Source organism: Choloepus didactylus, chromosome 14 (assembly GCF_015220235.1).
Source record: "Choloepus didactylus isolate mChoDid1 chromosome 14, mChoDid1.pri, whole genome shotgun sequence".
Lineage (NCBI taxonomy): Eukaryota > Metazoa > Chordata > Mammalia > Pilosa > Megalonychidae > Choloepus > Choloepus didactylus.
Genome location: NC_051320.1, coordinates 80,797,887 through 80,815,872, shown reverse-complemented (window position 1 = coordinate 80,815,872; position 17,986 = coordinate 80,797,887). Strand labels below are relative to the sequence as shown.

The following is a 17,986-nucleotide window of genomic DNA, read 5'->3' as shown; positions in this document are numbered from 1 at the left end:
ACTCTGGGTAGTTGTGAAATAAGTGTCAAGGACATGAGGCATCAGGAAATACTGACTCCTGTAGGGGTTGACCCCCAGATCCACAGGTGTGCCAGAATTATTGACATCTCTTTGTGTTTCCCCTCCTACTTTCCTTCTCCAAGTTGGGTATTCTCAACTCCTTCCATTGTTTCTCTTATGACGTTTGCTTGCCTCCTTCCTGTTCTTTCCTCTCACCTGAGCATGCTCCAGTTGGTTAATGTCTCCAGTGGACATATTACAAGGAATTGCCATCCTCAGTAATAAATCCCTGTTTTAGTGTTGAAGAAAGCTAATGACTGTGTGGGTGGGTGGTTTGATCTAGAACTCAGTGTTAGTTGTCAATGCCAAAGCTCTGCCAGCAACTCACAGCTTTGCCTGATTCTTCTTTTCAATGCATGATTATTTTGATCCTAATCATCCTCTGGTTCCCACTAAAATCCCACTGAAACCACTCAGTCATCTGTGAATATCTAGTTGCCCATCCAGCCTTGTGAGACAGCAGAACTAGTTAAGAACTTGAGTCCTGGAGTTCTGCAAGCATGTCTCAGTGTTTAGATGCAGAGTGTGCTGCCAGGCTTCCGAAGTTCAAATTCCAGGTCTGCCAGCTGTGAGCTGGGAGACTAGAAAATTAGTCTCTGTTCCTTCATTTGTTTATCTCTAAAATGGGAGTAGTGGTAGTACCTACCTCATTAAGTTGTTGTGGGCATTAAATAAGTTAACAGATGTAAAGAATATGAAGTGGGGACTGGCACAAAGTAAGTGATTTGTGTTTCCTGTTTTTTATTATTCTACATCCACCTCTTAGATGCTGTGAGATCTTGAACAAGTCGCCTAACTAGTCTGTCTCCAATTCCTCATCTGTAACTTGGTGATTACACCGTTCCTACTAATAGGATTCTTGCAAAGATTAAGAGGCAATGCACCAAAAGTCAAAAGAACAGTGTCTGGGCAGGGCAAGATGGCAGCATAGAGAGAAGTGGAAGCTAAGTAGTCCCCCAGGAACAACTAGAAAAAAACAGAAACAACTAGTAAATAATCCAGAATAACTGCGGGGGGACAAACGAGACCATCCACTCATCATACAGCAACCTGAATTGGGAGGAATGCCTGAGATCACAGCATAAAACCTGTAAGTAAAACCTGCAGATCCAAGTCACGAGACCCCCTCCCCCATAGCCCTAGCTGCAAAGCCTCGTGGTGCCAGAGAGAAGCTCTCTCCCAGCAAGCAAATATAGCTCAACTGAGCAACTGGAGTTTTAAGTAGCGAGTGTGAACTGCTCACTACAGGTACACATCCCCAAAAAACAGACAGAGGCTTTGGGTGACGACTGACCTTGGAGAGCCAGAGGGTCGCCTTGGACTGGGTCTGAAGGGGACTATCTGTTTCTTTTTCAGCTCAGTGGAGAAAGCCCCAGTCATTTTCAGTTTCCAGGGCTGTGACTCGGGGAAGGGTGGAGACAGCACAAGCAGAGAGTGAGGCCATTGAAATGCTAATGACCTCCACCTGGAGGGTCTGTCTTCTCTAGGAGGAAAGGGGTGGGGCCCTCTCCATTCAGAACCAGACCCCAGAGCCTGGGGGAACTCGGCTATATGTCCTAACACCAGTCAAGAATTATAGGCTAACAGGCATCACCTGCTGGGCAAAAAAGCACAGTGACCTGAGGCATCAAAGGGTGAAGCAATTTTTTCTAAGACACACCCTCAGGGAAACCAGATACTGAATATTTCTTCCCTCTGGGACCTGAGCCTGTTCTGGTCTGGGAAAACCTGATTTGGATAACCAAGGAAACCATGCCTAGACAACAGAAAATTACAACCTACACTAAGAAAAACAAAGTTATGGCCCAGTCAAAGGAACAAATGTACACTTCAACTGAGATACAGGAATTTAAACAACTAATGCTAAATCAATTCAAAAAGTTTAGAGAAGATATTACAAAAGAGATAGAGGCTGTAAAGAAAACACTGGGCATATATACGGCAGAAATCAAAAGTTCAAAAAAACTAGTAGAATCTATGGAAATGAAAGGCACAACACAAGAGATGAAAGACACAATGGAAACATACAACAACAGATCTCAAGAGGCAGAAGAAAACACTCAGGAACTGGAGAACAAAACACCTGAAAGCCTACATGCAAAGGAGCAGATGGAGAAAACAATGAAAAAATATGAGCAACGTCTCCGGGAACTCAAGGATGAAACAAAGTACAATAATGCACGTATCATTGGTGTCCCAGAAGGAGAAGAGAAGGGAAAGGGGGCAGAAGCAATAATAGAGGAAATAATTAATGAAAATTTCCCATCTCTTATGAAAGACATAAAATTGCAGATCCAAGAAGCGCAGCGTACACCAAACAGAAAAGATATGAATAGGCCTACGCCAAGACACTTAATAATCAGATTATCAAATGTCAAAGACAAAGAGAGAATCTTGAAAGCAGCAAGAGAAAAGCGATCCATTACATACAAAGGAAGCTTAATAAGACTATGTGCGGATCTCTCAGCAGAAACCATGGAGGCAAGAAGGAAGTGGTGTGATATATTTAAGATACTGAAAGAGAAAAACTGCCAACCAAGAATCCTATATCCAGCAAAGCTGTCCTTCAAATATGAGGGAGAGCTCAAAATATTTTCTGACAAACAGACAATGAGAGACTTTGTGAACAAGACACCTGCCCTACAGGAAATACTAAAGGGAGCACTACAGGGTGATAGAAGACAGGAGTGCGTGGTTTGGAAAACAATTTTGGGAGATGGTAGCACAACAATGTAAGTAAACTAAACAAAGATAACTATGAATACGGTTGAGAGAGGAAGGTGGGGAGCATGTGAGACACTGCAAGAAAGGAGGAAAGATAAAGACTGGGACTGTGTAACTTGGTGAAATCTAGAGTATTCAACAATTGTGATAAAATGTACAAATATGCTCTTTTACGAAGGAGAACAAGCAAATGTCAACCTTGCAAGGTGTTAAAAATGGGGAGGCATTGGGGGAGGGATGCAATCAGCATAAACTAGAGACTGTAACTAATAGAATCATTGTATTATGTTTCCCTTAATGTAACAAAGGTGATATACTAAGGTAAATGCAGATAAGAGGGGGGGATAGGGGAGGCATGTTAGACACTTGACATTGGTGGCATTGTCTGATTCTTTATTCTACTTTGATTTAAGGTTATTTTTCCTTTTGCTGCTTCCTAGCTGTCATTTTCTTTTCCTCTTTCTTTTGCCTCTCTGCCTTCTTTGATTCTCCCTCTTGCCTTGTGGAAGAAATGGAGATGCCCTTATATAGATAGTGGTGAAGGTGGTAAACACATAAATGTATGACCATGCAGAGAACCATCGATTATTTACTTGGGATGGAATGTATGGTGAGTGAACAAAACCATATTTAAAAAAAAATGGGTTGATGACAAAACCTCGAGGGCAATATACTGAATGAAATAAGCCAGATGCATAAGGACAATTATTGCAGGGTCTCCCTGATAGGAACTAATTATAATATGTAAACTCATAGACATGAAATATAAGGTACCAAGATATAGGACGAGGCTTAAGAATGGGGAGTGGTTGCTTAGTATGAGCAGAATGTTCAATTAGGATGAACTTAAATGTTTGGAAATGAACAGGGGTGTTGGTAGCAAAATGTGAGAATAACTAACAGCGCCGAATGGTGTGTGAATGAGGTGGAAAGGGGAAGCTCAGAGTCATATATGTCACCAGAAGGAAAGTTGGAGGTCAAAAGATGGGAATGTATAAAACTGAATCCTAGGGTGGGCAATGTCCATGATCAACTGTACAAATACTGGAAATCGCTTCCAGGAACCAGAACAAATGTATGACAATACAATTAGAAGTTAATAATAGAGGAGCATATAGGGAAGAACTATATACCTATTACAAACTATATACTACAGTTAGTAGTATTTCAACATTTTTTCATAAACAGTAACAAATGTACTATATCAATACTATGAGTCAACAATTGAGGGGGGTTGGTTAGGGATAGGGGAGGATTAGAGTCTCCTTTTCTTTTTTTTCTTTTTTCATCTTTCACTTTATTGCTTGTCTGGAGTAATAAAAAGTTTCTAAAAATTGAACAAAAATTAAGTGTGATGGATGCACAACTGTATGAGGGTACCCAGGGGCAAGTGATTGTACACACACTTTGGATCTTTGGATAATTGTATGGTACCTGAACAATCTCAATGAAAATGAAAAAAAAAAACCAGTGTCTGGTACATAGTAAGCACTCAATAAATATTAGCTATTCTTAATTTGGAGTTTTATCCTTGCCATGGGTACAAATCCCAAGCCAGAAGCTCACGTATGCCAGAAATATTGGCATCTCTCTATTTTCTATAAACTCAATTTGATTCCAAGCTTTCATACTGCCTGAGTCATTCATTCTGAGAGTTTCCCTCCCCCGAGCTTTACAGAGTTTGTGCCAGGGATCTGAGATCTTACATAATGCTCATGTTTCAGGAAAGTCCTGCCAGTCATCAGTCCCCCTTCCATGCAGAAGACCATTAACTCAGCACGAGAGGTCCCCTACGGCTTCCGTGCCACACTTGGGACCCAAGTTTCCTACTAAGTGGTGGGCCTGGGTGCAGGAACAAGCCTCCTGGTGCATCATTTATAGCACAGCCTCGGAATGCTCCTGGGACATCCAAACTTTCTCTTACCTCTTACCCAAGATTCTGGAAATCTCTTTTTAATATAGAGGAAAATCCTTTTGTTCTCAAATCCTGTTCATCTCACTGGGAGTTTTGGAAACAAAAGTCTGGCTGCAAATCACTCCAGAGGCAGAGAAGCACAAAGCCTGCTACATACTTGAGCATGGTGGTGAGGAGGTAGACAATAGAGGGGAAAAGCATACATTAACAGATCACAAAGCTGTCGCCCGCTTGTATAAATCCATGAGCCATTACACAGGAGCCCATCTCACAGTCACCAAGGGAATATCTGCCCCATCCTGGGCGCTGTGCAAAGCGCTGGAAGATAATACAAAGCAGAGTAGGTAGGAATCCACCCTCGAGAGTTCTCCCTCTAGAGCAGCAGTTCTCAGTTGGTGATGGTTTTGTCTTGCAGGGGGCATTTGGTAATGTCTGGAGAAGCTTTTAGTTGACACAGCCTGCGGTCGCAGTTGACTCGTCTGGGGGGGGGTGGCGGCCGGTTGCTAAATCCTAGGCTCTCGGGATTGCTCGGAGGGTACCGGCGGCGGGGGCTCTTTCCCGGAGGCGAGGGCGAGGCGGGGGACTGGGCCCGGTCCCCGGCGGAGGCGTGCAAGGTGTGGAGGGCGGCGAGAAGGAACAGGCGGGACACGTTTCTTTGAGGGTGAAGAAGCCAAGAGAGTTTATTAGGGGAGAGTACAAGCTTATATCGGGCGGTTTAGAGGGCGGGGTAGCTGTAAGGGTTAAAGGCTTGGATTGGTTCTGAGAGGGCGCGGAGGTTGATTGAAAAGGGGCGGGAGTTGCTCCGGTAACGAAGAGGGTGGAGGGTGCGGGTAATGCATGGGGGGGGGGGATTTTCTCCGGCAAGCCCTCCCCAACGGTTGTACTTTGGGGTGAGGAAATGGGGCCTGCATTCGGCTCCACTTTCTCAGGCCCGGGGGGCCGTGGAGGGCGCTACCACCCGTGCCCCACTACCTTTCCTAAGGGCTGATCAGTTCCCCTGGCCCAGGCCCGCCAAGTCGGAACTCGATAACAGTGTCCCGCAACAGCCCCCAACAACAAAGAATTATCCAATCCAAAATGTCAATAGTGACAAGGCAATTGTTGGAGGCTCATCCAACAAAATTGCTCACTGAAAGGGAAACTCTCTAACTAGCAGGAATATATCCTGGGAGATATTCCTAGTGGAAGACAAGGAGCAGAGCTAACAGTAGCTCACTTGAGCCTGGCAAACTGAGCCAGAGCAGGCTGTGGTTTACCAGGGTCCACCACCAGAGAAGGGCCTTCTCCATGGGGCTGGGGCTACACTTTACTCAGGGCTCTGGTGCTGTCATTTCCCCCCAGCCCTACTCCAATGACCTGGCTACTCAGGTGAGGACACCTGGTTCCTTATCTCCAGGGAAGGGCCTAGGCCAGGAGGATTTTTTAAACAATCCCCAGGTAATTTTAAAGTACAGGCTGAGTTGAGAGCCACTGATTCATTTACTAAACATCATGTCTCATTGCTTTTGTTATGCAACATTATTCAGAACCATTTCCATGTTGGACACCTTAGGAAGGGAAGGGTAGGTAGAGGAGGAGGTGGCATTTCTGTTGGGTCTGGAAAGACAGGTCGGCTTTGGCTCAGCAGAGCGGAAGAAGCACACTATCCATGACCCTGACCTGTCCACAGGGGAAAGGGGTTTAGAAGCCCATTGGATGGGCTTCTGCCCTGATTTAGATTCCAAATGCTAAAGGCCCTTTTACCCAAGATCTGAAGATCTGCATTTAGAAACCAATTCACATTAAGAGCTATTTACTTTTATTTTCATCCCTTTAAATAGAAACCGCCCCTACAGCTTGGGAAGTGAAATTTAATTTACAAAATATCCAGCATTCTTAATGGCTGATACAGATAAGAACTTCAAGAGTCTATTAACTGCTCTGGTTGTGGGTAAGGGGGGAACCTCAGCCTACCCCCTCAAATATTTTGGGAAGATTCTGTCCTTTCCCTCTCTGAGGGTACACACAGTCCCTGAGCCATCTCATCTTCTCCAATGGCTTTGGTTCCCCAGCTTTCCCCAGATGACCTGACTTTCTCCAGACATGTATTCTGCCCTCCTTCCTCCTGGATAGTCAACGTTCTCAAACTCGTCAATAACTACTTTACCATTCCCATTTTGGTGTCCCAAACTGTATTTTTTATCTTGGTGACTAGCAAGAAAACCCACACTCCTTCCTTTTTCTCAACTCCCCTGACTTCCCAAGACTGACCCATTCCAGAAGGTTCTGTCTCAACATCTCAAGTTTCAGTCCCCTGCATTCCTTCACCAATGCCTCCACGTTAGCTGAGACCACCTTCTATAACCTCATACGAGTTCTCTCTGGTCTGTTCTTGTTCCTTTCTACTTTAACCACCATTTAGAACATGGTAGTGATCTCTGAAATGTGGCAATGATAATAGTATTGCTTTTAGTATAGCTATGAGGTATGGAGCATTTACTATATCTTGGTCACTGAACTGAGCTCTTTTTTTAAAAGCAAGTGTACACATGCTTTTAAAACCTCACTAAAGTCCCTGTGAGGAAGACACTCTTATTCTCCCCATTTCCCAGATACGGAAACTGAGGCATAGGGAGGTTAAGTATCTTGTGTGGTATCACAATAGCCATTGAAAGGGAAACCTGCTCCAATGTTACTTTCTAGATTTTCCCCTTCAATGACTCTCCAAATCTTGAACTGCAGAGCAAGATGCATATTTTCAGCTTGATCTATCAGAAGGGTCCTTTGTGCCACAGTCTGTGCTTCTTTCACCACACTCAGTCCTAAGCAAGGCTCGAGCCTTGCAGAGCACTTACAGCCCCTCAGAGGTGCCTGCATCTTGCTGCTCTGTCTTTGTTCAAGTTGTTTTTCTCCCCAAGATGCCTTCCCCATGCAGTCTGTCTGGCAGATGCATCTCCCAAGGTTCAGCTTAGTGGATACCCTCACTATGAAGACTTTCCTGATCACCTCCTACCCTCACCCCTTGGAGAACTGACCTCTTCCTCCCTTGGGCCTTGCTGTAGCCAGGACAAGACATTATGACCTTGTTTGTCATCAGGGGTGACAGGCAGGGACCGTGTCTGAGTCTTCTGATGCACAGTGCTCTATGGGCATTTGTGGCCTGATGAATTCACACTGCCTGCCTGGAAACACCATTTCTCAGTGTCTCAGGGATTTAGATGAAAAAGATTGGATGGGAAGCCAATGTCTGTTACTGTAAAGCATGTAATGGTGGCAGATGATGAGCTGGAACTGGGGTGGGCAGGAACATGCCAGCAAGGGAGCAAAGGGACTTTGGAGCCTGGCGAGCGGCTTTGGGAAAGGTGGGTAGAGCTGTCTGCTCTCCTTTGGGCCCCAAATTCCTCAGATTCCCAAGCCAGTCCAGGAAGCAGTGAAAAGAACCATAGCAGGACTTGGAGGCACAGCACTCCCTTCATGCCGTGGGGCCTTGGCCAGCCCCCTCTGCCTTGTGAGGTGGGATTTGATTCCCCCAGACCCTTCTCAGGCTCATCTTTGGGACTCCTGTCCCTTGCCATCTCTGGAGGCCTTTTCTCACCCTGTCTTGTAGGGGGAAAGCCCTGCCTCTCCCCTCCATTAGCTACTTGAGAAGTCTGCTGCTGCTTCCTGGCTTCATGCCCTTAATTTTAAAATGGAGCAATTACCTGCAGCTTCTCCACTCCACGAACTTGGCAGTGGGTACCAGCAGAGAACAGTCAAAAGGAACTTTCATTTCTTTAAGAATAAAGACACTGGGTAGGCCCCAAGGCAGAGAGAACTAATAGGTAATAGTCATTTAAGCCTCAGTTACCTAGAGCCACGACTTGGAGAGCCCTGCTGGTCGCATGTCTCATGCTTTTCTTTCTGCACTTGACTAGCCAGTGGCTTGGACGGGACCTTATGCCTGATGCTGCTGAAGGAGACCTGCAGGCTGACAGGCTTCCAGAATGTCCCCACAGCATCCCATAAAGCCAGAACTGCCTGACTGAGCCTCTCCCAAATGCCTGGCCCACAGAAGCCATGATTATTATTGTTTTAAACCACTGGGTTTTGGGGTGATTTTTAATGCAACAATAGGTAACTAATACCATCCTCCTCACATGCACCCCAGGCCACCTCTTCCCTGAGGTCCAGGTGAGCAGGCAGCTCTGCACCTTGCGATAGTCATGAAGGCACACAGGAAGGGTGTTGAAAAGAAATTCTGAATCTGTGTATATAAAGAATTGTATCTTTGTTCAGTATGGATCAATCTGGTCTCTTAGACTTTCTTAGACCCCGAATGTATGCCTGGTTCTTCTTCCCAAGGGCCCTTTGAACCCTTGCCATGTGTCTCTTTCCAGGAATTTTTATTGCCCTGATTCATGTCATAGTCATTTGTGACATGCTTTTGCCCTACACCCTTTAGATGCTTTATGAACAAATGCTATATATGTATTTAACCTTTGTATCCTCAAGACTTAGCAAGAACCTGGTACCTGATTATTATTCCACACATGTTGAATAGGAACAATCACGAGATCATAAAACTCAACAACACATCATCTTGGTCTTTGTTTTCAATTCTTCCCTCATCATCATCATCATCAGTATTATTATTATATTACTATAGGCAAAGTCACCAAAGGAAGTTTGTTGTATATAAAAGGGAAATAAACACAATTCTGATGATACCTCCCTATTATCTCCATCTTTCCCCCCTCTCTTTGCTCATGTCTCCCTTTCTTTCTCTGGACCTTTGCAAATATTGCTTCCTCTTCCTTGGAACTTCCTTCTTTCCACTCCTCACCTGACTTACTTCAATGCATCCTTCAGACCTCTGTCCATATGTCACCCACTGTGGGAACTCTTCCCTGACTTCCTTCCCCAGAGGGCTGAATACCCTGTCTGGAAATTTTTAGACTATCTTCTCCTACAGGACACAGAATTATAAATAAATTGCCTCTTCATGTGTCTGTCTATCCAGTTAGAAGGTCAGCTCCTTGAACGCAGGGCCTGAGTTCCTTACTATGCCTAGTACTAATGCATTGCACCATGCATAGTCGTTCACTGATTCAACAAGTACTTTTTAAGTGATGACCATATGGTAGGCACTGGTGTGACATACATAAACTATCCTTGAGGTGGCCAACCTCCAACATGGCTCCCAGTGATCCTCACCCCCTGGTATTCCTGCCCTGTGCTCTCACCTGGGTCCGGATTGGCCTGTGTGACCAGTAGAATATGGTGGAAATGGCAGTGTGTGAGCTTGCTGCCATGTGGCCTAAGGCTAGATCGTATAGGCATTGTCAGCTTCCTTCATGATCTCTTGGATTGCTAGCTTTAGGGGAAGCCAGCCACCATATCAGGAAGAAAGATGTGCAGGTCTGTAAAAGACCCATGCAGAGAGGAGCCACCTTGGCAGCAACTGTCAGCCATATGAGTGAGCCACCTTGTCCGTGGATCCTACAGGCCCCATCAAGCCTGTGGTCCTAGCTGACACCTGAGGTGCAAACTCATGAGAGATCCTGAGCCAGAATTGCCCAGCTGAGTGACTCCCAAATTCTCGATCCACAAAAGCTATGATTATTGTTGTTTTAAACCACTAAGTTTTCGGGTGATTTGTTATGCAGCAACAGATAACTAATACAAACCTATTGTCATGGAGTTTACACTCTAGTTGATGGGCGTAAATGAATACAGTTTATTCATTTTATTCAACACCACCAGGTATTGCTGGGTGCTGAGATTACAGTGGTAAAACAAGACACTACACATTTGAGTCCCTGCTCTCAATGACGCATGTGTTCTAGTGGGGGAGACATAAAGAAAATAAACAAGTACAGTATATAAAATGTTAGATTATAGGTACTAAGAATAAAAGAAAATCAAATAAGTCAGATAAAAGAGAAGGAATTATAATTTAAATTGCCAACCATGTACTAAATGCTTTTACCTTTATCTCAATTAATACCCTAAAATCCTTGAAGGAGGTATTTTATCCCAATTTTACAGATGAGAAATTGAAGGCCAGAAAAGTGAAAAGTGAAATGACACAGCTGATGGTTGGCCCACCCAGCATGTCACCCCAGCCTCTCTGACTACAAAGCCAGTTCTCTTTGCTGCACACCAGGCCAACCATTTTGGATTTCCCTTTCAGCCCTCACTTTCAACCCACCCTTCAGCATGGCTTATACTTGGCGCCAGCTAGGTGCTGGCAACATGTTTGTGAAACGAAGGCAGTGAAATGACCTTCAGATACAAAATAACCACTGACTGGCAGGGTGGCATGAGTCCCCACTTTCTCTAACTCCAGAAAATACCTGGGTGTGTACCCACCCACCTGCAGGCTGGGAATGCTTACCTAGTCCCCTAAACCTTGGTTGCCTGCCCTAGTTGTTTATAAACTACGGTGTCCATCCCCCACAAGCTCCACTTACTTGCTTCCTGCTCCGCCTTTCTGTGCCCACTTTTGCTCTGCATTGAAGGAGCTACAGCTCTTCCAGCCAAGCCCTCAATGATGACTGTTCCCCCCTACAACCACCGTCACTCCCCTGCTGCCTCTTGCCCTGCCTCAGTTTTGACTTCCTTTCTTGTACCAAGACCACTAGATGGAGATATGCTAATACTGACTGGATACTTACTATGTGCCTGGCACCATTCTAAGTGCTTTTCCTGCATGACTGCATTGAATTCTTATGACAACTCTTTGTAGAAGTCCCATTATTTTCCTCTTTGCAGTTAAGGCTCAAGGTCATTGAGCCACTAGGTAGTAGAGCTGGGATTCAAACCTTTCCTTTGTCTCTTTGAGTCCACGGTTCATTCTTTACTGTGATGACACACTGTTCTGGAAGAACTCTGAAGATGGGTGATTTCAGAGGTCATCTCGTCCACTCCTTTGTCTTTAGGCAGGGCCAAGACCAGATAATCTCCTGATTACAACTAAACATCTTAAATTGGTGCTAGAGAAAGGGCATGGGGGGGGGTGTAGCACATAACTACTCTTTACAGCTTGTACAAAGATTTGCAGGTTGAACTTTCTTATTGTCTTGCCCAAATCAGACAGACAGACAGCAGACAAGCAAGTAGGTGATGGTCCATCAGGAGATAGATCCTGAAAATCTCCTAAGTGGCAGGGAGAGTAGAGGGGCATCCAGACAGATGAAACAATGTGTGCAAAGTCAGAGAGGAGTGACTGAAAATGGCTTGTTTCATGATATAGATGGAACTTTCTAGAAGTGTTGGGGAGGGATAAGCAATGAGACCAAGAGATGGGAAGGGGCCACATCAGTGCCAAGGTCAGGAATTTGCTCTTTCTCTGGAAAGCGATGGGGAACCGTTCATTTAAGGTTATAGGCAAGGTACTGGTATAATTAGATTTGCATAGTAGAAAGAGTATTCCATCAGTGGTATAGAAGATGAATGGGAAAGACCTACTAGGAGGATATTGCAATGTCTTAGGCAAGAGATGTTGAGTGGGGAAGAAGAGTTAGGGAGAGAGATGGAAGAGATATGTGGGAGAGATTTATGAATAGACTAGTTAAGACTTGGCAACTGGTTGTGTGTGGGGGCAGTGAAGAAGGAGGGTGCTGAGGCTGATTCATCCAGATTCCTGGTGTGGGTGCATGGATGGATGGTGGTACCATGTACTGAGCTGGGAATCAGGAGGAGGAGCAAATCTGGGGGAGAGCTGTTGATTGTTTAAGTTTTCTAGCTGCTAAAACAAATCCCATGCAATGTGTTGGCTTAACAACAGAAATTTATAGGTTCATGGTTTCAGAAGCTAGAATTCTTGCTTCCTCCCAGAAGTCTTGCCTCCCAGAGCCAGTATCTTCTGGCTGGCCGATAGTCTTTGGGGTTCCTTGGCTTTTCTGTCACATGGCAATGCATATGGCAGCATCTTCTCTTTTCTCTTCCAGGTTCTGTTGACTTCAGTTTCTGGCTACTACTCATGGCTTCTCTCTCTGTAGCCTTCCCTATAAAGCCTCCAGTAATAGGATTAAGACCCATCCTGATTCAGTTGGGCCACACCTTAACTGAAGTAACCTCATCAAAAAGTCCTATTTATAATGAGTTCACACCTACAGGAATGGATTAAGATTAAGAACATGTTTTTTCTGTGATATATAACTCCAAGCCACCACATTGCTGTCTTTTTATCCCCCAGCTCCTTAGGATAATCCTTATTTTATATGAGGAAATAGAGACTTAAAAATGTGACGTGACTTGCCGAAACTCACATAGCCAGTATAGGGGTGGGGCTCAAACCTATGTCTTCCTGTTTCTGGAATTATTTCCATCATACCTAAGCAGCTTTGCTTTGCTAGGAATGTAAGGAGGACTCAGTTCAGAGTGATATGTGGCAAAGCAAAAATTTACCTAAATCAGCCCACTATTTTTATGTTCCTTCCTTCCTTCATTCATTCAACAAGATTTATTGAGCACTTAGTGTTGTGTGTGTGCAGATGTGTGGTGAACATGACAGGCAAGGGTCCTATATACATTAATCCTATATCTAGCTTATATAAATAAGCAAATACATTTGTATTATACTGTCAGGGTAAAGTGACAGAGAATGGCAGGGGTGAGAGTATGGGTGCCATTTTGGATAAGGTGCTCAAGAAAGGCCTTTCTAAGGACATAGTTGACCAAGACCTGAATGATGAGGGTAAATAATGCAAAGATCTGGGGAAAGAGGTTCCTAGCAGAGGAAACTTCATATACCAAGGCCCTAAGGTAGGAACAAGCTTGAATATTCAAGGAATCACAGGAAAGCCACTGAGCCTAAAAAGGAATGAGTGAGGAAGAGAGTTGGAGCAGATGAAATTGGAGGCAGGGACCACACCCTGATGGACTTGTAAGGCATGATCAGTAGTTTGGATTTATTCTAAGTGTGATAGGAAACTTTTGGAGGTTTGGAACAGGAATGTGGCATTGTCTGATTTATTTAATTTTTTAAAAAGTATATTTTTTCTTTCAAGATAATTTTAGATTCCTATGCAGTTGTAAGAATAATACAAGAAATCCCATGTACCCTTTCCTTAGTTTCCACGAATGGCAACATCTTGCCACTATTGTACAATATCACAACCAGGATATCTCATTGTGGTTTTAATTTGCATTTTCCCTAATGATGTTGAACATCTTTTCACGTATTTGCCATCGTATATCCTCTTTGGTAAAATGTTTGTTCATGTATTCTGCCCATTTTCTTCTTGGATTTTTTTATACTATGGAGTTTTGGGAGTCCTTTATATATTCTGGATGAAAGTCCTTCATCAGATAGGTGGTTTGCAAATATTTTCTACCTACAAGTCTGTAGCTTGTCTTTTCATCCTCTTGACAGGGTCTTACACAGAACAAAAGTTTTAAATTTTGATGAGATCCAGTTTATCACTTTTTCCTCTCATGGATCATAATTTTGGTGTCAAGTCTAAGAACTCTTTACCTTGCTCTAGAGGCTATATATTGTCTTCTGCAGGTATTTTGGGGGAATGGAAGAGTAAATTAAGAAATGTTGGTTGCTGGGGCAGAACTGAGGGTTCACTGGCTCACTTGAAAGTCAAGGGCAGATAACAAAGAAATTAGGGAGGGCAGAGGGTCCAAGGTACCTTCTACTCACTGGTGGGATTGCTATGAGGGTAGAAGCAGGGCTCCTTCCCCTTCTAGTCTGAGTTTCACGGGCAGAGCAGATGGTCATCTTGGCAATAGGACCAAGGCTTAGGCTCCTCCCTTCCCTGGAATGCTCACAGGCCTTGAAAGAATTGCCTAATTCCTTTTATTGTGTTGTGAATCCACAACAATGTGACTTATTTCTCATAACAACCCTGTAAAGATGATGTTATATTATTATCCCATTTTACAGAAGAGATAACTGAGGCTCGGAGAAAATCTGGGACTCAATTCAAATCTCCTGCTCCCAAGGGTAATATTTGTTCTCCTCTGTCAGCTGACCCTGAATTCCCATTGCTAGTTCTTGTTTTAGGTCAATGGTTCTCAAAGGACGGTCTGTGAATCCCCAGGGATCCCCCAGGCTCTTTCTTGAGGTCTAAGAGGTCAAAGCTGTTTTCTAATAATGCTAAGACATCATTCACCTTTGAACTGTGCTAACATTTGAACTGATGGGGCAAAAGCAAAGATAGGTAAAGCTCTGATACCATAGCATAATCAAGGCAGTAGCACCAAACTGTCCTAGTAATCTCTGTATTCTTCACCCCCAGTTTCACTTAAGAATGTCCTTTGTGTAAAGCAGTGAAAACTGTTGATGTTATTAATCTCATCCCTTGAGTATATATCTTTTAATACTCTGTGTGATGAAACAGAAAGTACATAAAAGCATTCTGCTGGATGCCGATACGCAATGGCTATCTTGAGGAAAGTGCTTCTGTAATTAGAGTTGCAAGTTGAATGATGCATTTTTTTTCCCCCACGGAAGCCAGTTTTTTACTTGAGAGCATGACTGACAAACTTTGGTTATTCTGATTTGGGTATTTGGCATCCATTTTCTTAAAAAGTGAACTAAATGACCCTGTCACATCAAGGAAAATAACTGGCAGTATTTGTTGCTAATGATAAACTGTGAACTTTCAAATGAATATTATAGTTTTGGAAAAATCTTACATTTGTCTTTATAAGCTTGACAGCTTTCCAATACTTCGAGACTTTTCTGATGATTTCAGTAGTGATATTAATAAATGAGATTTTTTATATCATATAAAGAAATGTGCTAATATTTGGAAGAGCTACAAAACTCAGTAGCGCTGTTTTCGAATAACCAATGCATGATGTTATATATCAACACGGGAGAAAGATCCATTCAAAGTTGCAAGATAGATCAGTGGGTTTTAATGTAACAGAGCATGAATATTCATTGACATTGATGTGGTTTCAGATTCCACACTGCAACTAACCTTTAGGAAACCTCAACTTGTGAGTTTTGTGTGGTATCAAGAAGAATGTGTAAGGAAGGCTCCACTCTGAACCTGAGGCCTGATACAGATCCAGCAGATAACAGCTCATCTTGGGAAATGTTGCTGTCAAAGAGGCTATTAAAATATTCTTCATTTTTCCAACTCCCTCACTTTCAGCTTCATCACTTTTCCAACTACCTATCTATGTGAGTTGAACTTTCTGCTTAATATATTTCAACTAAAAGGACAAACTGCAACAGAGTGCCTGGAGAAAACAGATAGGGGAATCTAGCTGTCTTCTATTAAGCCAAATGTTAACACTGTGAAAAAAGAGAACAATTCCACTCTATACACTAAATTTTTATTTTTAAATAAATTAATAAGCATTACAAATTCTTCAGTTTTAAATTCTAAAATGGTAAATAAATATCAATAAATATAACTTATATAAACAAATATTCTCTGGGGTCCTCAGTAATTTTTAAGAATGTGAAGGGGTCTTAAAATTAATTGGAGAACTACCGCTTAGGCTAAATTGGTAAAGCTGCTATGATCAAGTGAGGCATTATCCAGGATTATTATCCTTTTTCAGACTCTTCTTGCACCCCAGGCTTCAATATGACCCTGAAAGAAGGGTCTTACCTCACTGAAGTGAATGGACAGGAGCCTATTACAGGGGTCCCAGAGTTGTGATAGTGGCACCCACTCTCCTCCCTCTCTTTCTGCTCTCCCTCCTAACGGAAAGAAGATGGACCTGGAAACAGCACACCTGGCTCTGTCTCAGCTCTGTTTTCAGCTGGCAAACAAGACCCTAGGCAAATCTCATAGTTCTCTGGTCTCCACAAAGTCAGAAGTAAATAATACCTGTCCTTCCTTAAGGGCAGAGTTCTGAGGATTAAATAAAATAATGGAGACCAATCTGTAAGGGACTTATAACTTGTTAAGTTACTGATCATTTTCCAACAAAGAATTACTCAATAAACATTTAACAAACATTTGCCATTCATTTAATAAACACCAAAACTATGGCCTAATGCAAGCCTTGAATGTAGAAACAATAAGGCGTAGTTCTGGCCCACAAGGAGCTCTTGAGGGAGATGAGCATAAACGAATGACTACAAGACCATGTCATATAATGGAAGATCTTTGAGATTGGAACCCCTCTTTACCCCCAGCACCCACTCATGCTTCTTGCTGCCTGGCAGCCCCTTTCTCATTCAGATAACTGGATGGTGCTGCGTTTGTGAAGGCGTGGTACAGAAGAATTGGAGAAAAAGGTTTTGAGTGTCTTGCCAAAAGCTTGACCTTGAGGATACTCATGGTTTAGAAATTACAAAATATGATAGGTTAAAGCTTCCCTCTCCTCCCTCCAGACTGGAAACATCTTCAGGGCACCCTGAATGGGAAGTGTCAAAGGGTCTGTGGGGATGAGGGGCCCCAACCTGGAGGGACCATGTAGAGAAGTACAGAATCAGTATTCATAGACCTGCCTGGCCTCCGTTCCAGCAAACGTGGTCCAACAACAGAACCAGGGGTTGCCTGGAAACTTGACTAGCATCTGTAGCCTGTGCTATTTCTAGACATATTACCTGTGCTGGGTTGTCCTCTCCTTGGTATCTTACCTCCTTGTCAGCAAACAGCATGCTGCCCTCAAATAATCAGCAAAAGTACCCTCAAGACTTTGCTTAATCACATTCTAACCTAATCCTATATAATCAACCTCCTTTTAATGGACGAAGGTCCTGGGTCATTAACGGATGGAAGGAAAAGCCCCATAGGCTTGGGCTTGGGTGAGGCCAAACAAAACCAGCTCAAGCTCTCCCCTGTTACTAGTAGAATAAATCCTTGACCAGAAACAAGAGCGGGGAACAGCAAGACCATTGAGGAAATGACTCACTCTTCCAGGCCTTCCTGGGCCGGAAGCGAGTCGGAGGAAGAAGGTCAAGGAAGGCTTCACAGAAGAGGTGACATTTGAACTGGGTGTGGGTGCCTGACCTTTGAAAATCAGCCACCAGTCATCTCCACTGAACTCAGCCCATCCAATCCCAGGTTGCTTTTTCCTGGGAAAGAGGAACATGTGAGGAAGGCGCCACTCTGAACCTAAAGTCTGGTGGAGATCCAGCAGGCACCAGTTCTTCTTTGGGAAATGTTGCATGGTTTTTTTCAGAGCATGGATACTATCCAGTTGACACACCTATCCACCAACAAATAGTAACTGATGCCCCCTGTGCTAGGTCCTAGGGTGGATGGGGCTACACAGCCATATAACAGCTGCTCTTTATTGGGTACTTAATTCCTGTCAGACACTGTGTTAAGCATTTACATGCATTTGCCAATTTCATCCTCTCGCAACCCCCCTTATGTGGTTTTAACCTCCACTTTACAG

At 43.6% G+C, this 17,986-nt stretch overlaps 1 long non-coding RNA gene across 1 annotated transcript in view; it reads left to right on the top strand.

Annotated features, from left to right (window-relative positions):
- The window catches only part of LOC119509464, a 101,983-nt gene that overhangs the window by 82,522 nt on the left and 1,475 nt on the right, over positions 1 to 17,986 (top strand). The gene's annotated exons all lie outside the window — the stretch shown is intronic.